Consider the following 22,996-nt stretch of genomic DNA (forward strand, 5'->3'; position numbering starts at 1 on the left):
ACCAGGCTGTATCAGCTTCATGTATCTATATCTGGAGGGGCTGAAGATTGCATAACTAAGGTCAACCACAGGGGTGCTCCATGCCTGTGTGACTGACCCTCAACAGAACTACAGGATATCAAGTCTCTGCTGAGCTTCCCTGGTTGGCAATACTTCATACATATTATCACATGTTATTGCTTGGAGAATTACGTGCTGTCCATGCAACTCCACTGAGAGGGAAAAACTAGAAGCTTGTGTCTTGTTTCTCCTGGATTCTGCTCTCTGTACCTCGTTCCTTTGCTGATTGGAGTTTGTGCTCTTCTGCTCTAATAAGCCATAATCATGAGTATAGCAGTTTTGCTGAATTCTATGAGTTGTCTTAGAAAATTATTGAAACTGAGGGTGGTACTGGGGAGCAGCAACACAAAGTCTGAGAAAAGCATCTTTGAAAGGAATCATACAAAATGGAGAATGATTTGTTAAAAACAATGGGAACGCATCCAGAGACAATGAGGCAAAGTGCATAAATTCACAACCAATGCGATGATGATGCATTCTGAAGCATCTTCTAAAGATAGTAGTCACAGTATGCCAGATTCCTATTGTATTGGTGAGGATGAACTGGGATAATTAGTTTTAATATTTAAAAAATTTGGATTTATTCTGATCATGAATATGAGGTCTCAGTTCCCTGTTGTGTACAGCTTAATGGGTAAATAAGGAGCTTATCTCAGGTTGCCTGGGCTCTGATTCAAGCTTCTCAAATTACTGGCTGGGTGTCCTTTGACAAATTAAACTTGCTCTCTCAGTATGTCAGCTTCCCATATGTACAGTGGTGATGCAGATGATGCCAACTTCATAATTTATGGGTGTTATTGAAGTTAATACATGTAAAATGCTTAACCAGTACCTAATAAGGTCTCAGTAAATGATTGTTATAATCATTCAAGAAGGCATTAAACAAATGCGTAGAATTGCAATAAAATAAGTTACTGTTTTAGTATAAACAGTGTTTTATAAGATTTAGTATAAATCTTATAAAGAAATATTCTCTCAAGGTAATTTAACATTTAAAATTAATATTTCTCTAACTAAATATAAAATTTAGTCATTTTACTTTGCATCTGTGAAGAATTACTGTTAATGATTTGAAAAGCATTTCTTTAGAATTAATGGTAAACACTATTGCAGAATTTCTTGAGCCCTTTATTCATTAGTATAAATCACTGAGAATTTCATTCCTATTTATAAAATACTTTCTTGAATGGTCTATTTATGACATAAAAAGATAAATCTGCATTTGTAAAGTGCTGGATGATTTTCTTCTATCCTACATATGTAGTGACATAGAGCATTATCATTCGTGATCTCTACACTCTGTCTTAAGAAAGAAAAAAAGTAAAACGATCTGTACCACTTTTGAGATTGCACTATTCGAATGTAACCAAAGAAGGGAAAAGCCAGAGAAGAATGCTTGTGTCATCGCTCAGAGGGCCCACCCACAACTGAGAACACCATTCTTTGTGAAGCTGATGTATTTGATGGATTACAACAATGGCACACTGCTTCAGACCCAAAGAAAGAGTAGTGCATTCTCTGTTAAATGTGGGTTCAGTATGTGTAGGTACTATATCAGAATACTTCTGATACTACCTGGTGTGGGAGGGTTTCTCCACATCGGTGACCAATTTGCCAACTCTGCAGACACCACGTAGAAATCTAACAATTAAATTCAGTTCCGACACTAACTACCTGGAGGTAGTACTAGACTACCCTGATGAAGGGCTCATTGACAAGCCTTCTGTATTTCCTAGTGACTGGCTATAAATCAGAGATTCTGACTAACCCCTCTTCATGTTTAATGATTTGGCAACTCACACAACTCAGGAAAAACAATTTAGGTACTATTACCACTTTATTTTAAAGGATACAACAAAAATATGCAAATAAACAACAGATGAAAAGGTACATAGAGCGTGTTCCAAAAAGATCCTGAGCACAAGAGTTTTGAGGATAGGGTTCACCGACCCAGAAGCTCCTCAAACTTCATTGTGTAGAGTTTTTATCAAGGCTCCATTGCGTAGGCATTATTGATTAAATCACTGGCCACTGGTGATTGAATCAATGTCTAGCCACTCTCCCCTCCGCAGTGGACTAGGGCTGGAGCCACAAGTTCCAAACCCCTAGTCATGTATTGATCTCTCTGGTGAAAATGCTCCTTTCTAAAGCTACAGAGGGACCCTGAGCCACTAGTCATCTTAATAGTATACAAAAGATACTCTCATTACTCTGGAAATTCCAAGAGCCTTAGAAACTGTTATGTCAGGACCTGGAAACTGAGATCAAATATTATAGCAAAAGATACTTATCTCATCCCTATCACTCAGGATATTAGAAGGGCTTAGGAGCTTTCTGCTGGGAAATGGGCTCAAAAGCCAAATTACAAATGTATTATTACATAATATATTGTATTACAATATTATTATATCACAGTATAAGCAGAAGATCCTGATAGTGAGAATACTTCATTTTATACCTAGAAGAAAGCGAGTAAGTCTTGCTTTGGTATCATGGATTTTATGGCCTTCTTTTTCAGTAAATGGCATTTGGCCATGGCTCATATCAACAATCTGGAAACTGTCCTAGTCAATGTCCTCTTTCTCATCATTCACTGTTTCAATAAAACCACAAATTCCACTTAATTGTATCACTTACATAATTTGCAAATGTCCATAATTCTCTCACTTGCATCGACATTAATAGGACATGTGCCGCCTCTGCTCTTTCTTCTAGGAAATAACAATCTCTCAATATTCACTTTTGATACTTTCATACAAAGAAATATCCAACAGTTCTTAAATAAGGCTGTAATTATACGTCTTTCCTTTTTAAAACCCTTTGATGAATGTCCATCATTTCTTGGTTGAAATCTAAAACTCTTAAAAAATCACAAAGCCTCAGTAATTCACTTTAATATAACTTTCCAACCTTACTTTCTAACATTATTTTTCTGTATTATCATGCTTTGGCCCCATTGACCTTTAAACCTGAAGTATCCCAACTTTTATTTCTCATAGGTCCCTTACATTCTATTATTCCCTCTGCTTAAAATTCTGCTCACACAACCCTTGTGGTGTCTAATTCCTGCCCATGACTCAGATCTAGGCAACAAAGTAATATACTTAGAAGAGCTTTCTTTTCTTGGTCATAAAAAATTTGGTGAGTATTCTAATGTTTTTATTATACATGGTATTTTCCTTGATGCCATGTACATTCAAATTTATTTGTTTAAAATCTATCCTTCCTGGTAGATTGTAATCTGTGTGAGTTCAAGAAATCTGTCTTGTCAATAGCAGATTGTATAAAACATAGCAGATCCTCAAGTAATATTAAATTATGTGATGAAAGATTAAATTAGTCAATATAAATGAGATGATAAGTAAGGGATAAATTGTCAGCTGATCATAGAATATATGTGTCTCTGAATATCTAACTCTCTTTCTAATCCAGATAGTTACAATAATTGGCTAATAGCTACTGAGAAATTTTTAATTCCCCTTACTTTTGACAGAAGAAAGAGTAGAATGATTTTATTGTTTACAATACATGGATAAAAATATATGTAAAAGAAATTTTTATAACACAAAGTATTCTAATAACCAAAATATATTAAAAACTTTAGTCTACAATAACATCTTATTCATACTCCATTTTTAATCTTATTTTCCAACTTTTACTAAAACCCAGAAAAAGATTCAATTTATGTTTATACCAAAAACAATTCAGGCAGCAATATACATCTAGTATCTATATGAAGTTTCCTCTAATAACAATATGAATGACATATTGTATTTCAATGGGTGTCACATCTGGCAGATGTCTTGCTTTCCTACTTGAAACAGCATAGATTATGGTGGGAGGAATTAGAATTAGTACTAACCCTAAAATTAGGTAATTTTCTCTTATACACATATTTATTTCTTAAGGTGAACAATTTTTTCTGTTTCGATAATGTATACTTTGAAATATCAATTCCCATAGTTTAGTTTTATGGTATATAGATGTTTTGGGCAGACACATTGCATTTAGGGAGACAAAATAATTTGGAGATTGATTTATTCATTATGCACATATTTATTTCTTAAGGTGAACAATTTTTCTCTCTCAGTATGCACAACAATGTATATTTTGAAATGCCAATTCTCATAATTTCGTTTTATGGTATATTGATATTTTTTGGTTTATACATTGCATTTAGGGAGACAGAAATCTCCAAAATAAAATGTTGTGGAAAAAATATGAATAAGAATGCATTTAGGGAGACTGTAATTTTCTCTGTGTGTGATAAGTTAGAGAAACATGGAGCAATAGTATTTCTACATAAAATCTTTATAGCCATTTTATCATGGGTCCTAATTTGTAACTATAGATGTGCCATCCACTTAATAACTGACAAAAGAATCCCACAAATATTCAAATGTAAATTTACTCTGTATTCCATGTTTATCTTGATTGATGTTATATAAGTGCTTCATTCCAAAAGTAACAGAATGCCATTATTTGACAATGTGCTTTTATTCTCAAGCACCATATTTTGAGATAAATCAGAATTTGGCAAAGTACAATGCACAGGCCATCAAATAAAGTTTTATTGGAACATAGCCATGTTCATGCATTTAGGTGTTGGTGATGACTAGTTTAGTTAAAATAGTAGAGCTAAGTAGTGGTGACAGAAACCTTATGCTTAAATAAATCTTCCCAAATCCAAAAGATCTTTTAAAAAAATGTCAAGTTACCTGGGTCAACATTCTTAATAGATGATTACAAAAATATAGCACAACCGGCCTTTTTTTCAGACTTCTTTAGAAGTTTTCTTATCATTTTATCATTTTTTTTCAGGCTGTTTTAACAGTTTTCTCCATATTTTTTCAGTCTCCACTAACATTTATTTTCTACTGTCGTCCAGCTGAAAGCCAAAGCCACGTATTTTATGTTTCTGTATGGTAGCACTCCTTTTTTGGAACCCATTTCTGCATCAGTTATCTACTGCCACAATTATGGTACATAACAAATCAGTCCAAACATTAATGATGCCAACCAGTGAGCATTTATTTATCTCATCTAGCTGTGTTTCACCATTCAGAATGAGTAGCTCTTCAGGTTTTAATTTGGCTCACTCATCTTGCGGAATTTTAGTAGAGTGTCAACTGGGATACCAGAGGATACTGGGACACCTGTGATTCATTCGTCACACACTAGCTAATACCATAATCATAGTAGTATTAGCGAACAAGAGTGAGCATGGAAGCACATGCTTTTTTAATCCTGTACATGGATCATGTCTGGGGACATCCCTTTTGTCAAGTACATAACTTGGCTGAACTCAGAATCAAGGGGCTCAAAATTCCACTTTGCCTCATTGGGGAAAAGAACTAGGAAATTTTATGGCAGAAAGTTCATTTACAAGCCCATTGCTAGGATTTGACTGTATCCTCTAAAAGTCCATGTTGTGAAAACTCAATTGCTAATGTAACAGTATCAAGCAGTGGGGCTTACAGGGTGACTAAGTCATGAGAGCAGAGCTCTCATGAATGAATTAATGCTTTCATCTGGGGGCTGAATTAGTCCTCACAAGAATAAATTAGTTCTCCTGGGGAGGGGTTAGTTATGACAAGAGCAGTTTGTTGTACAAGTGAGTGTGGCTTCCTGAAATTTCTCTTACTTCTCTCATCATGTGATCCCTTCCATTTTTCTGCCATGTTATGAAGCAGCACAAAGCCCTCACCAGACGGAAACACCAAATATTGGACTTCCCAGCCTCTAAAACTGGGAGATAAATAAATCTCTATTCTGTATAAAAGACCCAGTCTCAGGCATTTTGTTATTCCAGTAGAAAATAGACTAAGACAAAAAGTCAGTGCCAAGAAGTGGTGTTGGTGCCAAAACAATACCTGAAAATGTGGGAGTTACTTTAGAACTGAGCAATTGGTGGAGGCTAGAAGAATTTTGAGGGGCAGGCTGCAACAAACCTAGAATTTCATAAGCAGAGCATGAAGGATGTTTCTGCTGAGGGCTCAGAAAAAGACAGGAGAAAAGGGAAAGTATACATCTCTTTAGAAATTGCTTAAATGGTTGTGATAAAAATCTTGATGGAAATATAAGCAGTAAAAAACATTCTAGTAAGATCTTAGATAGAAATGGGAAATATCTTGTTGGAAGCTGGAAGAAATACCATCCTTGTTATAAAACCTGAAAAAGTTCTTTCCATTTCTAAGGACTTTGTGGAAGGAAGAATTTAAGAGTGCTGAACTGGGATTTTTAGTGGAAGAAATATCCAAGCAGCAAAATGTTCAAGAAGCTGCATGGCAGCCTTTGGCTCCTTCTAATCATTTGGGAGAGCAAAGAGATGACAGAACTTATAACTAAAAGGGAAACAAAGTAGAGAGATTTGGAAAATTTTTAGCCTGGCCATGTGAAGAGTGAAAAGGCATATTCAGAATAGAGAGCTCAAGATGTTGCCTCGTTATTAAAGAGATTAATATGGCTGGAATAGAGCCAAGTGCTAATCACCAGTACTAATCATCAGGGGAGAAGACCCAGAAAGCATTTCAGAAATCTTGGAGGTTGCCCTTTACATCACAAGTTGAGAATGTTAAGACTTCAGAGCAGAAGGAGCTCACTGCTCTTGGCTGCCTTGGGTCTCTGCTTCCTGCACCCTGAAGCAGCACTCCTTCAATACTATAGCTATGGCTCCAGTGGCCCCAGGTACAGGTTGATTCACTGTCCCAGCACATTAAGCCTGGAAACCTTGGCATCGCTACATCAAAACTGAAGCAAACCTAGATATGGCTCATTCCACTAATCCAGAGGCCACAAATCGTAAGACTTTGTGGTGTCCACGAGGTGCTAATTATGCAGGCTTACAAAGTGTGCAAGATGCAAAATCCAACTAGATTTCAAAGGATGTATCAAACAGCTCTCAGACCCAGGCAGAAATTTGTCACAGGGTAAAGTCACAACAGAGATTTCCCACCAGGGCAATGCAGAGAAGATATATGGGGTTGGAGCTACTGTATAGAATCTCCACCAGGGCAGTGCCCACTGGAGCCACATAAGCAGAACTGCTGCTAGAACACAAGAACTGTAGAGCTACTAGTGTGCAATAACAGCATGCAACAAAGGCTCAGGCAACTGATTTCTCCCCAGGAGAGCAGTCATGTGGGGTGCAACCAGAAAAGTCATGAGGCCAAGACTGCCCGAAGCCTTGGGGCACCAACTTTCTCCCAAGTGTGTCCAGGAAGGATACATGGAGTGAAAGATTATTCTCTAGCTTTAAGACTTATTTTTTTTTTTTTCCTGTTGAGCTTTGGACTTACTTTGTACATGTTACTTCTTTATTTTTACCTACTTTTTCCATTTTGAATGGAAATATCTGCCCTCTGCCAGTATCACCATTATATTTTGGAACTTTATATGACAAAACATAACTTAAAAAAAAAAAAAAAATCACAGGATCTCAGAAAGAGGCAAACTGGCCTAAGGATGAATTGTGCTTTGAGTCTCAGAAGAAACTCTAGACTTTGCACTTTTAAGTTGGTGCTGGAAAGAATTATGAATTTGAGACTATTAGGATAGAATATATGCATTTTGTATTGTGAAATGATGTAAATTTTAGAGACCAGGGGTAGAATGCTATGCTTTGAATATGTTCCCCAAAACTTTATGTGTTGAAAATTGAATTGCCAATATAACAGTATTAAGAGATGGGGCATTAAAGAGATGACTGAGATGGGCCAGTTATGAGATTGTGTTCTTATAAAATAAACTTGGCTTCCTCAGCTTTCTCCGTTTCCTTTCACTTTTCTTCCATGTTATGAAACAGCACGAGGGTCTTACTAGATGCAACCACCTGATTGGACTTTCTAACCCCCGATATTGTAAGCTAAATAAACCTCTATTCTTTATCAATTACCCAGTCCCAGGTATTCCATTACAGCAATAGGAAACAGACTAAAGCACCCATTATTGCAGTCTACACACCAATCACAAGCCTCAATGCAAGCCATGTTCTATCCCACCTACAAAATTGTTTTGTCCTTCTAATATTTACAACATAAATACTCTGTCTGAAAGCAGATAGTTCAAAGAGAGAATGAGGCACACGTGCTCATTTTATTTTCTCACTATCCTGCAGGCAGAACCATTACAGAAATAGACACTGAGTCCGAGAGTAGAGAGACCAGAAACACTAATCTGATACATATGTTTGAGATACATGTTCTTCCATTTAAATTGAATCTTAGTTATTTTAAATAGCTGGGGACTTTGGGAATCTCATTCACTCTATCTTACTGTATATTGTTCTGTAAGGCATCGTACTTGCATTATTGCATGTTTCTTCTCAATCTGGGAACTTTAAAACTTGAGACAAGTCTTTTTATGGTAGAGTTTCTGTGACTTAGTTGAAAAACACATAAAATTTTGTTTTACAAATGCATTACTTAATGGTAACTTTGCTTTAATGAAGGGGATATTTGAAATATAATAGATTTCTATTATAATGTGAAAACCCAGAAATAATAAGGGGCAGAGGAAATTTTAGGTTAGTTTGATAAGAGTGCACTTAGCTTGGGTTCTCCAGAAGCCAGACCCATTGACATGAAGCTTGCATATATTGTTTTATGAGATAATACAGTTCCATGAATGAATGATAAAAAAATAAGGAAATCAAATCAAGAAATGAGAGATAGCCCATAAAGATATATTATCAAGTTGTCTTCTGCCATGCAAGTGATTGATGGTTTGATACGTGAGACGATACCCCTGAGAAACCATATAAACTGTGTCTCACAAGTGTCTATAAGGAGCAAAAAAGGAGAATAATTTGTCTACTTACCCTTAACTGTTATATCACAATGGTCAAGTTTTAGCTCCTGGAGTTTTAGCTTTCCTGACATTTCAGGGTTGTGCATGATGGGCTACACTTGTGTGGGCCGCCCTACTGTGTCTGAGGACATAGAGCACTGTGGAGAGCATCAGCAGTGTAGCCCCCAGCCAATATATGATAGCTATATGTGGAAGACAGAAGTGGAGGTGGGATCTGTCTGTTCTTCCTCCAAGCTAGAGCAAGAGACAGATGCCTCTGACATGATCAGCAGTCGGTCTGAATAAGAGTTTTTACATCAGATTGTCACAGACAAGTAAAAGATAAAATTCACCAAATTTATCTTTTGATGAGGTAACAGTCATCAATTTGTTAGTATACTAATTCATCAAACATTCATTGGTTGTCTACATAGTGCCAGACATGATACTGGACACTAAGTAGATGTGTTGATAAAAGGCATATCAAGGACTTGTAATTTTTACCTGAGGGAGAAGCTGTGTTTTGAAGAGCATTAACAAGTCACTTTTTTATTATTATATTTTAAGTTCTGGGATACATGTGCAGAACATGCACATTTGTTATATAGGTACACATGGTTTGTTACATAGGTGCCACGCTGGTTTGCTGCACCCATCAACCCATCGTCTACATTAGGTGTTAGGAGAAATACCTAACAAGTCAATTTTAATCAATGTTGAATGGTAGGAGGAAAAAGGAATACATTTCTGTGTGAAGAATAAGTGGGTTTACCTTTTAGAATGAATATCAAGCATATCATCAAAATTAACATTATGAATAAACCGGAGACACTACAAAAGCCCATGAAAGATAGAATTGAAGGAAATGTCAGTGATTCAACCAGAAGTACCAAAGAATGTGTAGGCTTTGCATGTGCAGGTGTCAAAACATAGTGTCAGTGAAATGAAATCAAACAATATTTTATTCTTTTGCAATAAAATTTCAGGCAATAAAGCAACAATAATAAATTCTAAATAAGAACCAATGCATAAAGCAAAGCATTGCAATTGCTACATTAAATAGATACAGCATACATTGAAAACTATTATGTAAGACAGTTGTATATCAAATAATTTGTTTTTATTTGCTTCTGGTTGGCCTGGACTATAACAATTTTGATAACTGCATTTATGTAACAATAATTTAGAAGGAATAAAATTACTTGACTATCTCTATATTTGGATAAGGGAGAAACAAAACAAGTCTGTTTTATATATACAAATGGAAAAAGCATCAAGACTTCAAATACTCTCTCTGCAAGATGCCAATATTAAATAGCAGAGAGACCAAAATAGATTTGGCATACAGCGGGCAGAAAATTCACCTAAATCATTTGGTTGATAGAACCTGAAAGAAAAATTGAAGGAGTAAAAATCAGCCTATATGTTGAACCATTAAAATGGTTAGAGACTTAGTGTGCTCCTATCAATTTCAAATACTTTTTTACATTTTTTAATTCACTATGTGTGCTATGGTGAACCTGACACAGGTGTTTCTTCCAGCTTATCACATATAAAACATTTCTATAGGACCTATATAGAAATTAGACAAACGTGTTGATATATATGAAGTGTCATTTGTATGATTCCCTGTTCCCTCACTTTTCTTTTTCCTTATTAAATATCTTGGTAGGGTAATGAGAAAAATACAAGTAATGTATCTGCATGCTGAGTGACTTTTCTTTTTTATATGTCTCTCCATGGTCAAATTAAGGCCCTTACTTATATGAAATTCATTCAGTGTTTCCAGTTCAATTTCAGTAAATGAGATCCTATCATGTGGCTACCACATACTACTTTAGTACAGTTTCACTTGATAGATGGTCATTGTTTAGGAACACATTTTTTTTCTACCGTGACAATACTTAGGGGCTGAATTTCTTCTTACATGTTAGATTTAGCATTAGGGAGATTTTAATATATATAGCAACATATGTAACATAGTGATGGCCCATCTTTTTGAGATTCAAGAGCATAGTATGGCAAAATGTTTAAACATGTATCAACACCCTGAGTGATGGTAAATGAATTTTTGTTGCTCTCATGTGAAAATTTCAAGTTGCAGTAAGTAAGATCTATTTCAATTATCCAAAAATTGGTTGCTATTTGTGAAAATTTATATTGCAATGCAACATGCAGGAATAATATAATGTAAAACATAAATGCGATATCATGCTTTTACAGAATAAAAATATATATCTTGAAATTAAAGGTTTGCAAATAAATATCACTATTTATAACTTGTACTTCTATGAGATACTTCACTCATAAGCACCTCCTCTGTTACAAAAAAGTGTATTTTCATTCCTAACTTATTATTTTTAAATAAGACATCTTCTATGTAATAAGAAAACCACCTTATTTGCATAAATATATTATTATACTCCTTAATAGACTGGCTTTACAATTGAGGAGAGAATAAAACATGCTCTAAGTTTCTTGTCAGTGTAGTATTTTTTTCTTTACTTTTCAATTATTACACAAAGAAAATCTTATTATAATCTGCTCTTTGTTCTCCATCTAGTAAAGCACGGGTATTACCACTGGTTTCAGTATTGAGAATTTGAGTGCACAAAAGATTATCAGTTCAAAGGATTTTCAACTAGTGAAACAGAAAAATACTATTGGTTAGAAGCTGAAGTGTTGTATCATTAACAAGACCTTCAGAACAGTTATTTTATTAAAAAAAAAAAACTGGTGCAACTTTGCTGACTTGTATAATTTTTAAATGTTTAAAAATGAGCAATGATGAAGACATTGTGATTGAAAGTTAGCAAGCCTGTTTCTTGTCAATCTACAGATATTTGTAAGGGTGTTTGTGTGTGTCTGTGTGTGTGTGTGTGTGTGTGTATGTGTGTGTGTCTGTGCCTGTGCATGCTTATCTTTTAAGTAATATATTTGTGCATCTCTATTTTTTCTAGTTCTTTCTGAAAATATGGGAAAGGGAATGACTAGGAACATCTTATAGATGACTCTCTACAATCCCTGAATTATAATTATTATTGAAAGTAATAGCCGTAATCCAGCATATTTAAAAAACATATTTATCCATGTAGTATAATACCAACTTTATTCCCTCTAAACCCTTTAAGTCGACTTCTATGAATTTCTTAAATTTGACTACATGAGTTAGTAAATTATTCTTCCGTAATCCTTGCAAGTATTACAGTGGCTCAGTATGAAACCATATACTAAGCATATATTATATATTCTTAAAAATAATTTTTTTCTGAAAAATATATCTAGGTTTCTCATGAAAGAATTAAATAAGAAACAAAAAAGTACATTACACCATGCAGTATTTGCCATCTTTTTCGACATTCTTTAAAATACAATGTGATTTCCTATATGTGAGTTCTAAATACATTCATTTAATTTAAAAACAAAAACTTACTCTACTTCCTCTATGGTCTTTTACCTAATCCCCAAATTATCGTTGTGGGTCCTTATTGCTTCCTACTTAATCTGATTATCTCAACCTACTTTATTCCAATGTTATAAAAATAAACAGTACTGATCTACTCTTACTATAGCCTTCATATTTTTTGAGGGTTTATGTTTAAACAAAAAGGCAATAAGAAGTGGAATGGGCTAAATATAGGTAACATAAACTAAACAACTATATAATGCTAAAAAGCAAAATATCTGCTAGTGAATAAGATAAGAATATCAGAGGAGATTTAACCTCTCATCTGAAACAAAAATGCAGACCAAATACATGAAAGGATGGTTTCTAAGATAATGAACATCAGGCAACAAAGAACAAAGATTACTGAAAGAAGGCAAACAAGTGAGGTGTGTGTTCTGTGATTGGCACAGGCCAATACCAAGAGAGAGTTTTTGGGCAGTAGAAGAGAAGAGAATCTAGGTGAAGCTTAGTAATCTTACTGAGTTGAAGAGACAAAGCTGGAAGTTTGAAGAGAACAAAGAGAAAGACAGAGACAGAAACAGAGAGAATTGGAGAGAGAGTGATATCTGAGGAACTTCGCTTGTTTTGCAATTTCATTGTCGTTTTAGTACATCTCATGAGTAGAATTAGGCTTATTTGTTTCTGTTTTCAACTTTGATAATTTTTCCCTTTGAGTTTTTTAACATGTGAATCATTTTCAGTCTTAGAATCCATCTTAACAATTAACAGGAATCAATCAGATATAATCACCTAAATCTATGTTAGTCAAAATGTAGTAAAACAATATCATCAATATATAGGAGCTCAGTAGAAATGCACAACCTTAGGCTTCATCCTGTGTCTATTGAATCAGATTGTACAATTTTTAATATGATCCCTAAGTGATGTGTAAGTGCTCTGAAGTTTGAGAAACAGTAATCTAGACTAGGGATTCTCAACCTACGCAGCACGTAAGAGCTATCTGGGAATATTTTTTAAATCACAATTCCTAGGCTCTGTATAATTTGAATTAATTCAGAATCTCCAGGGGTGAGACCCAGGAATCTGCATTAAAGTGAACAGCTGAGTTGAGAATCCCTTATATAAGTTCCGTTACTTAGAGTAAGAATCTCTATCCTTCTTGTAGAACCATTAAAAGTTTCAGTTCAATAAAGTAACATTAGTTTTTTTAACATTGCATCTTTTTTATTTATTTGTAAATTATTTGACATTGTATTTGATGAAATGTGTGCAAAAAATGTTTTCTTTCCATGGGATATAAAACAACTGAACTATCTTTAATACATAAGTGAGAGAGTTTTAATTTATAAGTTAGTGCTCCAACATATATTGTTGCTATGCTACTACTAGATATGATTTATTGGGTAATATATTTCATAAGCTACAGCAGGTATGATAGCTCATTTTAATCCTTAGGAAACTCTACGGTATAAAATCTAGAAGTTAATATGAGATTCGAGACTTGAAGTGTGTGTGTGTTAGCTTAATAATTTGCCCTAACTCATACAACTAGTAAACATAGAACTGGTTACAAAACCTATATCCATGAGTCTCTTAAATCTTTGATTTTTGCATGCCATAATACTGCTTTTATGCCCTCTGAGTTCCACTGGGGCTGCCACATGGGCTCACACTTGGGGATCCAGACTGCAGACTTGTCTGATCCAGCCCTCACCCAGCGTTTCACCTTTACCTGCCTTAGTAGCAGAACACAGAGACTTTTGAGAGTTCCACAGCCCCTCCCATCACCTGTGACATCTGAGTACTTCCCCTAACTGAAGTGAGACAAAAATGCCAAACTACTTGTAAAGGAATATTTATTATACTACTGGCAGACTTCTCATGCAGAAACGTTACAAACCAGAAGGGATTAAGGTCCTATGCTTATACTCCTCAAACAAAACAACTGTCAACCAAGAATTTTGTATCCTACAAAAGTAATTTTCATGAATGAAGGAGAAGTAGTCTTCTCCCTACAAGCAAATACTTAGAGAATGTCCCACCTCTAGACCAATCCTATAAGAAACACTCAAAGGAGTTCTAGACATTGAAATTAAGGTTGATATGGACCAGCAGCAAACACTTGAAAGTGTAAAACTTACAGGGCTTATAAAACAATGTACACAACAAAGTAAATAGACAACAACCAACTTGATGACTGTAACAGTACCTCAACACATGAATATTAACTTTGAATGTAAATAGTCTAAACGACCTTCATTAAAGAAATAAATTGTAAGAATGGATTTTTAAAAATCAAACTAAATGTTGGTTTCAAGAGACCTACTTAACTCATAAAGACTTTTATAGACTCAAGGTAAAAAGGTGGAAAAAAATATTCAACACAACTGAAAACCAAAATCATGCAGGAGTATCTAGTCCTATATTAGAAAAAACAGACATTAAATGAGTAAGAAAAAACAAAAAAAAGAAAGTCATTATATATTGATAAAGGAATCAACTCAACAAGAGATATAGCAATCTTAAATAGATATGCACCTAACACCAGAGCTCCCAGATTCATTAACTACTACTGGACCTAAGAAAAGTGATGGATAGCAGTACAATAGTAATGATGACCGCAACATCCCTCTGACAGCACTAGACAGATTGTCAAGGCAGAAAGTCAACAAAGAAACACCAAACTTAATTTTAGAAAAAGGTACCTAATATATATTTATAGCACATACTACCCAAAAGCTAACAAATTATATATTCTTCTTAGCACATGGAATATTTTCTAAGATAGACCATATGATAGGTCACAAAATAAGTCTCAATAAATACAAAAAGTAATAATAATATCAAATTCTTCTTAGACAACTGTGAAATTAAATTAAACATCAATTTTAAGAATTCTCAAAGCTATACAATTACATGAAAATTTTAAGAATCTGTTCATGAACCATCTTTCAGTCAATGAAAAAATAAGATGAAAATTTTAAAGTTATCAAAATGAATGATTACAGTGACACAAGTTATCAAAATCTCTGGGATACAACACAAACAGTAGCAAAAGGCAAGTTTATGGTTACAAATGCCTACACCAAAAAGGCAGAACAATCACAAACTGGTAATCTAATATCACACCTCAAGGAACTATAAAAACAAGAACAAACCAAACCCGAGGATGACAAGAGAAAAGAAATAAATATTAGAGCATAACTAAATAGTATTGAAAGCAAAAGACCAAAACAAAAGATCAATACAATTAAAAAAAATATTTTAAAATAAAATCTAAATGGATAGACCACTGGTTAAAATACCAAGCAAAGAAGAGGGAATATTCAAGTAAGCTCGATAAGAAATGAAAATGAAGACATAACAACTCATACTACAGCAATACAAAAAATAATCTGAGACTATTATGAACGTCTTTATGCATACATACTAGAAAATCTAATAAAAATGGATAAATTTCTGAAAACATACAACCCCCCAAACTTGAATCAGAAAGAAAGAGAAGCCCTGAACAGATGAGTAACAAGTAACGATATTAAATTAGTAATAAGAAGCCTCCCAACAATAAGAAAACACAAAGAATCCGATGGATTTGCTGCCAAATTTTACCAGACATTAAAAGAAGCATTCACATGAATCTTACTAAAATTATTCAAAAAAAATAAAATAAAATCAGGAAGGAGGGAATCCCTCACTAATTCATTCTACAAAGTCACTATGACCCTGAGAGCAAAGTCAGGAAATCACACAATTAAAAAAGAAAACTACAAACCATTATCCCTGATGAATGTAGATGCAAGATTTCTCTCACACACACACCCACAAAATGCTAACAAAATGAATCCAACAACACATCAAAAAGATAGTTCATCACAAACAACTGGGTTTCATCCCAGGGATGCAAAGACTGTTCAACACAGACAGGCCAATGAATGTGATTCACCAGGCTAAGAGAATTAAAAACAGAAATCATATTATTTCCCTAGATATAAAAAAAATTAATAAAATCCAGCATCCTTTCATGATTAAAACCCTCAACAAACTAGACATAGAAGGTACATACCTTGAGATAATGAAAGCCATATGTATTAGTTCATTTTCACACTGCTAATAAAGATATACCCGAGACTGGGCAATTTACAAAAGAAAAAGTTGTAATGCACTTACAATTCCACATGACTGCAAAGGCCTCACAATCTTGGTGAAAGGCAAAGAGGAGCAAGTCACATCTTACATGGATGGCGACAGGCAAAATAAGAGCTCGTGTAGAGTTTTTTTAAAACTATCAGATCTCGTGAGATCCATTCATTATCATGAGAACAGCATGGGAAAGACCTGCCCCCATGATTCAGTCATCTCCCTTCAGGTCCCTGACACAATATTTGGAAATTATGGGAGCTATGAGATGAGATTTGGGTGGGGATATAGAGCCAAATTGTATCTTTCCATGCCTGGCCCCTCCCAAATTTCATATCTTCACATTTCAAAACCAATCCTGCCTTCCCCACAGTCCCCCAAACTCTCAACTCATTTCAGCATTAACTCAAAAGTCACAGTCCAAAGTCTCATCTGAGCTAATGCCAGTCCCTTCTGCCTATGAGCCTGTAAAATTAAAAGCAAATTAGTTACTTCCTAGACACAGTGGAGGTATAGGCACTGAGTAAAGATAGCCATTTCAGATGGGAGAAATTGGCTAAAAGAAAGGGGCTGCAGGCCCCATGTAATTCCTAAATTCAACAAGTCAGTCGAATCTGAAGGCTCCAAAATGATCTCCTTTGACTCCATATCTCAGATCCAGGTCATGCTGATGTAAGAGGCAGGTTCCCATAGTCTTGGGCAGCTCTGCCCCTGTGGCTTTGCAGGGTATAGCACCACTTCTGGCTACTTTCATGAGCTGATGTTGAGTATATGCATCTTTTCCAGGTGCACAGTGCTAGCTGTCAGTGGATCTACCATTTGGGGGTCTGGAGGATGGTGGCCCTCTTCTCAAAGCTCCACTGGTTGGTATCCCACTAGGAACTCTGTAGGGGTCTCCAACCCCATGTTTCCTTTTCACACTGCCCTAGTGGAAGTTCTCCATTAAAGCCCTGCCCCTGCAGCAAACTTCTGCCTGGCCATCCAGGCATTTCCATACATCATCTGAAATCTAGGGGGAGGTTTCCAAACCCCGTTCTTGACTTCTGTGCACTGGCAGGCTTAACATCATGTGAAAGCTGCCAACGCTTGAGGCTTTCACACTCTAAAGCCATAACCCAGGCTCTATGTTGGCCCCTTTCAGCCATGGCTGAAGTAGCTGGGACAGTGGGCACCAAGTCCCTAAGCTACACACAGTATGGAGAGCTTGGACCCAGCCCACAAAACCATTTTTTCCTTCTAGGCCTCCAGGCCTGTGAAGAGAGGGGCTGCTGTGAAGACCTCTGACATGCTCTGGAGACATTTTCACCATTGTCTCATGGATTACCATCCAGATCCTAGTTGCTTATGCAAATTTCTGCAGCTGGCTTGAATTTCTCCTCAGAGAATGGGATTTCCTTTTCTATTGTATTGTCAGACTGCAAATTTTCCAAACCTTTATGCTCTGTTTTCCTTATAAAACTGAATGCCTTTAACAGCACCAAAGTCACCTCTTGAATGCTTTGCAACTTAGAAATTTTTTCTACCAGATACCCAAAATTTGCCTCTCTCAAGTTCAACGTTCCACAAATCTCTAGGGCAGGGACAAAATGCCACCAGTCTCTTTGCCAAAACATAACAAGAGTCACTTTGCTTCAGTTCCCAGCAAGTTCCTCATTTCCATCTGAGAATATCTCAGCCCAGACCTTATTGTCCATATCACTATCAGTATTTTGGGCAAAGCCATTCAACAAGTCTATAGGAAGTCCCAAATTTTCCCACATTTTCCTGTCTTTTCTGAGCCCTTTAAATTGTTCCAATCTCTGCTTGTTACCCAGTTCCAAAATTGTTTCTACATTTTCATGTATCTTTTCAGTAGTGCCCACTCTACTGGTACCAATTTATTGTATTAATTAATTTTCATGCTGCTGATAAAGACATACCAAAGACTGGGCAATTTATAAAAGAAGGAGGTTTAATGTACTTACAGTTCCATGTGACAAGGGAGGCCTCACAATCATAGTGAAAGGCACTTCTTACATGGTGATGGCAAGAGAGAGAATGAGAGCCAAGTGAAACAAGTCTCCCCTTATCAAACCATCAGATCTCATGAGACTTATTTACTAACACAAGAACAGTATAGGAGAAACCACTCCTATGATTCAATTATCTCCCACCAGTCTCTCCCACAACATGTGGAAATTATTGAAATACAATTCAAAATGTGATTTGGATGGGGACACAAAGCCAAACAACATCATCATATCAGCCACAACCAACATAATATTGAATAAGTAAAAACTAGAAAGTATTCCCCCTGAGAACCGAAACAAGACAAGATGCCCACATTCACCAGTTCTATTCAACATAGTACTGGAAATCCTAGGCAGAGCAATTAAGCAAGAGAAATAAGTAAAGAACATCTAAATTGGAAAAGAGAAAGTCAAACTATCTCAATTTGCTTATAATATGATCTTTGATACAGTTTGGATCAGTGTCCCTATTCAAATCTCATGTTAAATTTTAATCCCCAGTGTTTTATATGGACTTAGTGAGAGGTAATTTAATGATGAGTGCAGTTTCACTTGAATAGTTTAGTACTATTCTCTTTCTCATGATAGTGAGTGAGTTCTCATGAGATCTGGTTGCTTAAAAGGGTTGGCACCTCCCTGCTTTCACACTCTTTCTCCTGGCTTTACCATGTGATGTGCCTGCTCCTCTTTCACCTGCTGCCATTATTGTAAGCTTCCTCAGGCCTCCCAGAAGTCAAGTAGACATTGCTGGCATCATGCTTTCTGTAAAGCCTGTAGAACCATTATCCAATTAAGCCTCTTCTCTTTATATATTAACTAGTTTCGGGTATTTCTTTATAGCAATGTGAGAATGGCCTAATAAAGAAAATTGGTATCTGAAGGGTGGGGCACTGTTATAAAGATAGCTGAAAATGTGGCAGCGGCTTTGAAAATGGGTACCAGGCAGAATTTTGAAGCATGTGGTGGGCTCAGAGGAAATCAAGAAGCTGAGAGAATGTTTAGAACTTCTTAGAGACTGGTTAAATTGTTGTGATCAAAATGCTGATCATAATATGGAAAATGAAGTTCAGTCTGCAAAGGTCTTGGATAGAAATCAGATACTTATTGGGAAATGGAGTAAAAGTTACTTTACTATGCCTTACCAAAGAAGTTAGCGGTATTATGTCCATGTCCTAGGGAGTCTATGGAAATCTGAACTTGAGAGTGCTGATTTAGGGTATTTGGTGAAAGAAATTTGTATTCAAAATGTTCAAGAGTTTACCTGACCACTTCTAACAACCTATGCTGAGATGCAGGAGCAAATGAATGACTTGAAGTTGGAATTTATATGTAAAAGGGAAGCAGAAGATAAAAGATTAGAAAATTTGCAGTCTAGCCATGTGGCAGAGAAATAAAAAAGTTTTTGAGGAGAGGAATTCAAGCAGATTGTGGAGCAACCACTTGTTCTAGATATTTGAATAAACAGGAAGCCAAGTGTGATAGCCAAGACAATGGGAAAAGGCCTCAGAGGCATTTGAGACCTTCAGGGCAGTCCCTCCCATCACAGGCCTGAAAACCAAGGAGGGAAGAATGGCTTTGTGGGGCAGGCCTAGGTGTCCACTGCCCTGAACAGCTTCAGGACATTGCTCCCTGCATCCTGGCCACTCTAGCTTTGACAGTGACTCAGAGGGGCCCAGGTACAGCTCAGGCCACTGCTTCAGAGAGTGCAAACCATAATCCCTGGTGGCTTCTACATTGTGATAAGCCATTGGATACACAGAATACAAGAGTTGAGACTTGGAAGCCTCCACCTGGATTTCAGAGATATATGGAAAAGCCTGAGTGTCCAGGCAGAAGCTTTCTGCAGGGGCAAAGCCCTCAAAGATAACTTATACTAGGTCAGTACAGAGGGAAAATGTGGTGTTGGAATTCCACGCAGAGTCCCCACCAGGGCACTGCCTAGTAAAGCTGTGAGAAGAGAGCCACCGTCCTCCTGACTGCAGAATGTTAGATCCACAGACAACTTCCATCCTGAGCCTGGAAAAGCTATGGGCAGTCAACAATCTGTGAGAGCAGCTCTGGGGGCTAATCTATACAAAGACACAGGGGTGGAGTGACTGAAGGCCTTGGGAGTCCATACCTCACACCATTATGCCCTGGATGGAGGACATGGAGTAAAGGATATTGTTTTAGAGCTTTAAGACTTAATGACTGCCTGGCTGGATATCAAACTGCCTTGGGTCTGTAGCCCCTTTCTTTTGGCCAATTTCTCCCTTTTGGAAAGGGAGTATTTACCCAATGCCTACACCCCCTTTTATATTGTAAGTAACTAACTTGCTTCTATTTTACAGACTCATAGGTGGAAGAGACTAGCCCTGTCTCAGATAAGACTCTGAATTTTGGAATTTGAGTTAATGCTGTAAGCGTTAAGGCTTTGGAGGTTTATTGGGGAGGCATGATTGTATTTTGCTAAGTGAGAAGGACTTGAGATTTGATGGAGGATGGAGGCAAAATGATATGGTTTAAATCTGTATCCTCCATGCAAATCTCATTTTGAATTGTAATCCCCAATGTTGGAGGTGGGGGCTGGTGAGAGGTGATTGAATCATGGGGGCAATTTCTCATGAGTGGTTTAGTACCATCCTCTTGGTACTGTCCTCATAAAAGTGAGTTATTGCAATACCTTGTCACTTAAAAGTGTGTCATCTCTCTCTCTCTCTCGCTTGCTCCTGCTTTTGCCCTGTTATATGCCTGCTTTCCTTTCACCTTCCCCATGATTTTACGCTTCCTGAAGTTTCCCCAGAAACCAGGTAGAAATTGGCATCATGCTTCTTGTGAGTCAATTAACCTCTTTTCTCTACATATTACCCAGTATCAGGAATTTCTTTATAACAATGTGTGAATGACGTAATATAATCTTTAACCTAGAAAACCTTAAAGACTCCTTCAAAAGTCTCCTAGATTAATAAATGAATTCAATAAAGTCTTGGGTTACAAAACAGATGCACAAAAAACAGTAGCACTGCTGAAAATAACAGCCAGGCTGTAAACAATATCAAGAACTCAATCCCTGCATGAAGCCAAACACTGCATGTTCTCACTCATAAATGGGAGTTGAACAATGAGAACACATGGACACAGGGAGGGGAACATCACACACCCAGGGCCTGTTGGAGGGTGGGGACCAAGGGGAGAGAGAGCATTAGGACAAGTACCTAATGCATGCGGGGCTTAACACCTAGATGATGGGTTGATAGGTGACGCAAATTGCCATGGCACATGCATAACAATGTAACAAACCTACATGTTCTGCACATGTATCCCAGAACTTAAATGTAGGGGAAAAAAAAAAAAAAAAAAGAACTCAATCTCACTCCCACTTATAATAGCTACACACACACAAAAAAAAATGCATGCCTAATAATACACTTATAAGTAAGATCTAAGCTATTGGTACACAAAGGCATACAGAGTTGTCTAATTGACTTTGGGTACTTAGAAGTGGGGAGAAGGGAAAGGACATGGGGCAAAATATACTATTTGGGTGACAAGTACACTAAAAGTCCAGACTTCATAACTGTACAATTTATTTATGAAACCAAAAATCAATGGCACCCCTAAAGCTATTGACATTAAATAACAAAATGAAATAAAACAAACCATTAAACTATTAAATAATACTGTTTTCTATTACATTAACTGTAAATTATGTAGATAAACCTATGCAGAAAAAGACATTGGAAGAGTTGATTTTAAAAAGTGACCTAACTATATGCTATTTATAAGAAATTCGCTTCAAATATAGTAACATAGTTACATGGCAATTAAAATAATGAAAAAAGTTATATCATGAAATATTGCAAGAATACAAGAGTGCCTATGTTAGTGTCAGATAAAGTAGACTTCAAAACAAAACAAAAATTATCAGAGACACAGGGGGATATTACCAAATAACAATTATCAACCTGAGAGACATAACAATCCTCAGTGTATACCACAAGCAACAAAACTGCATAATTTGAAGCATAAACTGATAGAATTAGAAGGAGAAACAGACAAATCCAGTACTGTAGTTGGAGACTTCAACACCCCCTCTCAACAATTGATAGAATAACTAGACAGAAAATCAACAAAGATATGGAAGACCAATACCATCACCGCACAGGATGTAATTGACATTTATAGACCACCTCCCTTCAGCAGTAGTAGAACATGCATTCTTTTTTTTTTGAGACGAGTCTCACTCTGACACCCAGGCTGGAGTGCAGTGGCACTGTCTCCGCTCATTGCAAGCTCCGCCTCCCAGGTTCACACCATTCTCCTGCCTCAGCCTCCCCAGAAGCTGGTACTACAGGGGCCCGCCACCTTGCCCGCCTAATTTTTTTGTATTTTCGGTAGAGATGGGGTTTCACCGTGTTACCTAGGATGGTCTCGATCTCTGACCTTGTCATCCACCCACCTCGGCCTCCCAGAGTGCTGGGATTACAGGCGTGAGCCACCGCGCCAGGCCGAGAATGTGCATTCTTTTAAGAACCTATTGAATGTATATAAAACTTCCTATATTCCTGTAATGGCAAAATTTTAAAAATGGAAAACAGACCATTGTTTCTTATCA

This window comes from Piliocolobus tephrosceles, chromosome 3 (assembly GCF_002776525.5).
Source record: "Piliocolobus tephrosceles isolate RC106 chromosome 3, ASM277652v3, whole genome shotgun sequence".
Classification (NCBI taxonomy): Eukaryota; Metazoa; Chordata; class Mammalia; order Primates; family Cercopithecidae; genus Piliocolobus; species Piliocolobus tephrosceles.